Source organism: Carlito syrichta, unplaced genomic scaffold (assembly GCF_000164805.1).
Source record: "Carlito syrichta isolate Samal-C Ts95f unplaced genomic scaffold, Tarsius_syrichta-2.0.1 Scaffold305686, whole genome shotgun sequence".
Lineage (NCBI taxonomy): Eukaryota > Metazoa > Chordata > Mammalia > Primates > Tarsiidae > Carlito > Carlito syrichta.
The window spans coordinates 284,298-292,215 of record NW_007249782.1 but is presented as its reverse complement, the minus strand read 5'-3'; the positions used below and the strand labels follow the sequence as shown (position 1 = coordinate 292,215).

Below are 7,918 nucleotides of genomic sequence, written 5' to 3'. Positions count from 1 at the left end.
TGCCCAGGCAGGTCTCGAACCCACGGGCTCAGACAATCCACTCACCTCAACCTCCCAAAGTGTGGGATTACAGGCTGAGCCACCGAGCCCAGCCCTTTGACAGTCATGAGTAAAGATGCAATGGGAGAAGCCGTTGGTAGCTTCAGCCCTATAGATGGAAGTTTTTGATATGGGGAGCCCCTTGGCTATAGGAAATATACCACAGGATAGCTGCAAGCCTTGGAGATAGATCAGTGATCTTTCCTGGTGCAGAATGAAGCCTTTTTTCTTTATCTTTTAGAAGTATTCAGGTCTGAGGTGACAGAAATTAATGAGCTAGTAAAAAGCTGCCCCAACCAGGCTGAGTCCAGTGTTTCCTAGCTTTGTTAGGAAAACTTGTGAGAATCAGTGTAGGCTAATTAATTGGTCTTCAGGTAGTAACTAAATCAAAGGTGTCTTGGGTACCCTGGGAAGCCGGAGTCTCCTCTTTCCAGAGAATCAATCAGCTTAAGATTGATGAAGGGCTGCGAAGGTCAGGCTTAGAAACACAAAACCATCTGCCAACTCTCTAGGGCTGGTACCTGCAGCGGAGCAATTTTAGAAGAACAGGTGTTCACTTTTAACTTGCCTCTTCTTTTCTTTTATGCTGAAATCAGGATTTTAGCTAGAAAGAGCCTCCAGTTGGTTGATGAAATTCACAAACTGTCTATTGTAACTTAAAATAACCTGGCCCAAAGGTATTGTGATAACCTCAACTGGCTATTACACAAAGTCATCCCTGACAGTGGCTACTCTGTCCTCCCAGAAGCATTTGGCAGCATTAGGAAACAGTGACTACAAGTCACTGTCCCAGAAGAGTTAAGCTAAGCAATACTGCTTCACCCTCTGAATGACACAGGACTGCGGAACAGATCCAATGTGGTCCATCTACTTTGCAGAGTATGTTTGAGAGCCCACAAAGTCCTTGAAGCTGACACTCAAATGTTTCTGGTTCCTTGAAAGTATCTTGCGGCTCAATAGTCTGGGAACATTTTCAGAAGTCTTTGATGATGATCTACAAGCATGTCCACATGTTTGGTGTGATGATGGTTCAATGACACAGTTGTCTTTGTTCCATTAAAAAAAATTCAGGATTTACATCAAGTTTTCTTCTTCTAAAAGGAGGTATTTCTTGTTCATGCTACCAGTCATGACCTCATTTCCCCCCAAATATTGGAAATTCCCCAAAACTTTCTTGTGGCAGATCGTAGTTTCCGAAAGTGGTAGTAGTCAAATATATCTTATGGTATGTTCTTCTTACATTGTGATAGTGCTACTTCTCCATCAAGAGGTGGGATTTGTATTCCTAACCCTTGAGCCTGGATAGGACTTTATAAATTCTTCAACCAGTAGACTGTAGCAGAAGTGAAATTGTGTGAGTCTAGGTGATAAAACATGACGCAGCATCCATTTGGTTCCCTTAGGGCACATGCCTTAGTTGGGAGCAAGCAGGGGGAAATCCAGCTATCCTAAACCCACTACGCTGGAAACTTTCTATGAAGAGACCACACACAGATAAAGAAAGATGTCCAAGAAGCTCCAACCACTTTGAGTGTTCTCAACACAGTCTCCAAACATGTGTGCAAATGAGCCTTCAGAGGACCATAAGCTCTGCCTTTATGCCACCTCAGCCAAAAACAAGTGGAGTACTGTGGAACAGATCCAATGTGGTCCATCTACTTTGCAGAGTATGTTTGAGAGTCGACAAAATCCTTGAAAGCTGACATTTAAATATTTCTGGTTCCTTGAAAGTATCTTGCGGTTCGATAGTCTAGTAACATTTTGAAAAAAGTCTTTGATGATGATCTACAAGCATCCCCATTATGTCCTGTTACAAATTTGTAACAGTAATTGCCCCTGAAAAGGAAATGGTAGCTAGGGATCAGAGGAGGGAATGGGACTTAGTTATCATTCTATATATTATAAAAACTCTATATGCTACCAGGGGATCAGTTTAGGTGTGGTCTAGGTCTTGCTATTTGTCACACAGAAAGCCAGTCACTGAGACAAGGAGTATTGCCTGGAAAGAAGGCTTTTTATTTGGGTGATGTCATCCAGAGAAATGGGAGATCAGTCTCAAATCTGTTTCTCCCAACTAACTAAAATTGGGGGTTCATATAACAAGGATGGAATGTAGTTGTGTGCCAGAAAACAGAAATTAAGAAGAGGTAAGGAAGCAATTATGAGGAATGAGGGGTCTGGCATCTCATTGTCTGAATACAGTGATCTGGTGAGTTTCAGTTCCTTGCTTGAGTGTGGGTTTCCTGAAGCTGGAACTCAGATAAGACAAATGTAGGGCCAGGTGCGGTGGCTCACGCCTGTAATCCCAGCACTTTGGGAGGCCGGGATGAGAGGACTGCCTGAGCCCATGGGTTCGAGACCAGCCTGGGCAACTTGGTGAGACCTCATCTCCACAATAAATCAAGAAAAACTAGCCGGGTATGGTGATACATGCCTATAGTTCCAGCTACTTGGAAGGCTGAGACAGAAGGATCGCCTGAACCCAGCAAGTAGAGACTGCAGTGGCTGTGAGTGTGCCACTACCCTCCAACCTGGGCGACAGAGTGAGACTCTAACTCAAAAAAAAAAATTGTTATTCTCACGTTTTAAGAGGCCAATTTCTATATTTATTCAAAATGCTGTAAATATCAGTTCTATGGGACAATTGAGTGAGTCTCATATATACTTTTGGATTACTTGACCTTTTTTTTAGTTGAAGTCTCACTCCATTGCCCAGGCTAGAGTCCAGTGGCACACTCATGGCCACCTCAGTGTCGAACTGCTGGGCTCCGGCGATCCTTCCGTCTCAGTCTTCCAAGTAGCTGGAACTACAGGTGCGTGCTACCCTGCCTGGCTAATTTTTTTATTTATTGTAGAGAAGAGGTCTCACCAAGTTGCCTGGGCTGGTCTCGAACCCACAGGCTCAGGCAATCCACTTGCCTTGGCCTCCCAAAGTGCTGAGATTACAGGCTTGAGCCACTGTGCCCGGCCCCTACTTGACTCTTAACAAGAGTTTGTATTAACTATTTTGAAACAATTATAAAATTAAAATAAATAAATAATTGGAAATTATGTGGCAAAATTTTATTATAAAGATTGAAATGTTTAATAAAAATAATACTTAAGACAGTATAGAATTAGTATAGGAAAAACAAATGGTAACTACAAGAGAACAAAGAGCTTGAAAACAGCCAACCACATCTGGATACCAGGCATATAAGGGAGGTGGTACTACAAATCATGGAAAAGCATTGACTTTTCTTTTTTTGTTTGTTTATAAACATTTGGAATTTTACTTTTTTAAAAATCACAACCATAAACATTGTTACAGTTAGAGGCCCTCTTGGTTCTTCACAATGATACTGACCATGCTCACAAGGGGATCTCATGGTTAAGTCTTAGTTAAACAACCATCTTTAAAAGAAGGGGAAAAAAAACTCGGCACACTACCATTTAACTTGTTTTAATGTTTCTTCACAAATAGTGAAAAATACTAAAGTGCAGATAAGGATCAATCATAATGTTGTGGCCAACATTATAAATAGGGAATTATAAATTTAAAACATTTTCTAGTTTAAAAATAAATCTGGTAGTCAATGCAGTTCTGTGGGTCTCTGCATCTAGTAGGGCTGATCTCTGTACTCCTGACGGTGCTCGCCTTTATCCATTTTCCCAGGTCTTCCACGTCTGCCTCTTCTTCCTCCCATTTGTTCCATCAAAGGTCCAGGGGGTCCCTCCAGGATCACCTCGTCTTCCTCCACCGAAGTCACCTCGGTTCATGCCCCAGCCACCTCGGAAGCCACCTCTGTTTCCACCACAGCCACCTCTGAACATTCCACCGGGACCTCCATAGTACATGAGGCCTCTTCCTTCCCGTATGCCACCAGGCCCACCTCTTCCCCGGGGGTGGGAAGGGCAGTGGGAGGAAGCCTTCAGGCTTTGGGGCCTTACACTGGTTGCATTCTGTTCTCCAGGTGAAGTTCTGGTTTCCACAACCCGGATTGGAACATTGCCAGTCTCCAGCCCAGTGTTGGACATTGCTTCCTCCAGAAGGATTTCCTCAGGTGCCCTGGGGCCCTCTTGGAGGGAAACCTCCTCTGTCTTCTCCAAAGCCTCCCATGCGATCCATGGGTCCCCCAGGACCGCCTGGGCCCCCTGGACCTCCATGGAGTAGTGGGGGCATTCCTCTGCCCTCATACGGTGGCATACCACCCCTCATGCTGTTCATTGGAGGCTTCTTCTGAGCAAAAGAAATTTAAGTCTGCTCCCTTGAAAATCTTTCCCGTCAAACCACTCCACAGCAGCCTTGGCAGTCAGTGGGTCTTCATAGGACACTGTGACAACACCTTTGGGCTTTCCTGTTTCTTTGTCCAGGTAGATGTGAATCATGGGTTGCCCAGTTCTCTTGTTCATCTTAACAGCCCCACGCTGCTTAAAGAAGTCTGCCAGATCATCTAGAGTCACACTGTCATTTAACCCTTGCACAAAAATCGTACTGTTGTCAGAATCTTCATCTGAATCTACAGGTGGGTCTAGATCAAGATCTGGTCCTTCATCCACGGATCCACCAGGCTTATTGAAACCACCTCTCTCTCCAGCATTGCCCATTCCACTGCATCCTCCTCCCTGCCCACCTCTGCTCATGCCTCCACGATCAAATCCCCCTCTTCCCCTGCCCTGGATATCAGGGTCACTCATGCTCTAGTTCTCTCCTGGTCCAGAAAATCCTCCAGACTCCTAACCATAAACACCCATGCTACTGGGGTGGTTCTGTCAGAATGAACTTTGCTGCCCATAGCTGCTGCTCTGTTGGCTATATTGACTTGGAGCCTGACTGTAGGATCCAGTTTGGGGGGGTGGTAACTAGTGGGAGGCTGCTGCCCATAGCTGCTTTGTTGACCACAGCTACTCTGCTGTCCATAGCTGCTCGGTTGCCCATAGGTGTTCTGCTGAGAGTAACTAGTTATGCTCTGATCATAACTATTGGTTGTGTAGAGGAATAGCTGGTAGGAGGATAGGATGGGGGTGCAGTGACTGGCTGCATGGGGTAGCTCCCAGGTACCTGGGGATAACTGTAGTTACTCTGCCCGTACCCTAGGCTGGGATGGTTGTAACCCCCCATGCTAGATTGAGGTTGATTAGTCTCAGAGGATTTGTTACTATTCTGCGGTCTTGTAGGTGCAGTGGCTGCTGGCTGCTGTCCATAGGCTGGGTAAGCAGGCTGAGTGCCATATGCAGACTGAGCTGCATAGGTGGCCTGGATGGTGGTGACTGTAGCAGTGGTGGTATCATAAGCACCAGTGTCATATCCCTGGACAGGCTGGCTGTATGCCTGGGGGACAGTTGGAGTAGTATAACCAGTGGGAGGTTGTTCATAAGAAGTTACATAGGCGGTCTGCCCATAGGTTACAGTGGTCTGAGCTGGGTATAGCTGATACCAGCGGGCTGTCCATAGGTTCCAAAGCTTTGCTGCCCATATGCCTGGGTGGTCTGTGCATATCCTTGAGTGGGCTGGGCGGTGTAGGCACTGTAGCCCTGCTGAGCTGCAGCTTGGCTGTAGGTACTATAATCCATGGATGCCATTTTCTCTCCTTCCTCTTGGCTTTTCAATAAATGTTTGTGAGCCAACTAGCTACCCATAGAAGAAAAAATGAAATTGTACCCCCTGTTCCACCATATACAAATTAGATGAATTAAAGACCCGAATGTGAAAAAGAAAATTACAAAGTTTTTCAATGACAGTAAAGAGTATCTTCAGGAACTCAGAGTATAAAAAAAAAATCTTAAACAAGATATAAAAAATGCATAAACCATAAAGGGAAAAAGTGGTAAATTCAGCTACATTATTTGTTTATCAAAACACAGGAAGGCCAGGCGCAATGGCTTATACCTGTAATTCCAGTACTTTGGAAGGCAGAGGTGTGAGGATTGCTTGAGCCTTGGACTTTGAGGCTAGCCTGGGCAGCATAGCAAAACCTTGTCTCTACAAAAAAAAAATTAAAAAATTAGCCAGGCATGGTGGCAGCACCTATAATCCCAGTTACTAACAATGCTGAGGTGGAAGGATCTCCCAAGCCCAGAGATTGAGGATGCTCTGAGCCATGATCATGGTAATCCTACCACTGCACTCCAGCTTGGGTGACAGAGACCCCAACACTAAAAAAAAGACACAGAAAAGTGAAAAGACAAGTCCCAGAGTAGAAGATACTTGTAACACGCATGACTGACATGTGACTTGTATTCAAAACTCCTACAAATGAATATGGTAAAGGAAAAACCCAACGGAAAAATGGACAATGGATTTGAAAAAGCATGAAAGAAAGAAAGAAAGAAAGAAAGAAAGAAAGAAAGAAAGAAAGAAAGAAAGAAAGATAGATTAGAAATAGCCCACAAACCACTGGGCATGGTGGCTCACACCTATAATCCCAATACTTTGGGAGGTAGAGGTGAGAGGATTACCTGAGCTCAGGGGTTTGAGACCAGCCTCGGCAACATGGCAAGACCTCATCTCTACAATAAATCAAAAAATCACCTGGGCATGGTGGCACATGCCTGTGGTTCCAGCTACTTGGAAGGCTGAGGCAGAAGGATCACCTGAGCCCAGCAGTTCAAGGCCGTGGTGGCCATGAGCATGCCACTGCACTCTAGCCTGGGCAACAGAGTGAGACTCCGACTAAAAAAAAAAAGCCAATAAGCACACAAAAATAGGGTCAACTTCATGAATAAATTGGGTATGCAAATTTAAATCACAACAAATTATTTGTAGCCTACCTACCAGATTGACAAAAAATGTTAAAAATCTAAACTTACCAAGAGTTGGTGAGGATGTGACACTGTGGAAACTGCCAGACCCTGTGAGTAGGAGGGTAAGTTGTATAATCGCTTTGGAAAACAGGTGGTATCTACGAAAGCTGCAGTTACGCATAGCCTCTGACCCAAAAGCCTGCCACTGGGTACGTATCTAGAGAAGGGTCTGCGCGAGTACATTACAACACTCAAGAAGAATGTTCACAGCAGCATTATCTGGTAATACTAAAACAGGAAATAATTGAGTAAATAAACTCAGTGGAATGCTATCTATAAATGAGCAAATTATGGCTACAAGCAAAAATGCAGATGAATCTTACAAACTTAATATGGAGCAAAGATGCAAGATGCAGAAGAGTGGGGGGACATGAGGTTGGGTGGAAGAGATACAGAAGAGTGCATACAGAATTATTTCATTTGTGCAAAGTTTGAAATAGGAAAATAGAAATATTTTTTAGGGATACGTACATAGGTATGAAAATGATAAAGAAAAACAAGGAAATGGTTACCTCAAAAATCAAAATCGTGGTTACCTCTAGTGGGTGGGAAGGGGAGGAAAGAGAATGGGAGGACCAGGTGCTGGCAATATTCTGTTTCTTGATCTGGGAATGATTACATGAATATCTGCTATCAATTATGTGTTAAACTGTACATATTTTTGTGATTTTCTATATGTGTTATATTTCATAGTGAAAAAATAAACACTTTTCAAATCCTAGGAATGAAGTTCAGAATCCACTGAGTATTTCAGAAGTATTTCAGTTCAGTGGTAAAAGGATGGGTTATTAAGTAAGTGTTGCTGGCACAAGTGGTTAGCTACTGGAAGAAAATAAAATGTCTCTGTTTATGAAAATAAATGTCAAATGGATTTTTAAAAACCAAATGTAAAAATTCAAGCATTAAAAAAACTTGCAACCGGGCTCGGTGGCTCAGCCTGTAATCCCACACCTTTGGGAGGCTGAGGTGAGTGGATTGCCTGAGCCCGCAGGTTCGAGACCCGCCTGGGCAACTTGGTAAGACCTCATCTCTACATTAAATCAAAAATTAGCCAGGCATGGTAGCGCGCACCTGTAGTTCCAGCTACTTGGAAGGC

At 44.0% G+C, this 7,918-nt stretch overlaps 1 pseudogene; it reads right to left on the bottom strand.

Annotated features, from left to right (window-relative positions):
• Positions 1-3,638: 3,638 nt before the first annotated feature.
• On the bottom strand, positions 3,639-5,601 carry LOC103264603 (annotated as a pseudogene).
• Positions 5,602-7,918: the final 2,317 nt, after the last annotated feature.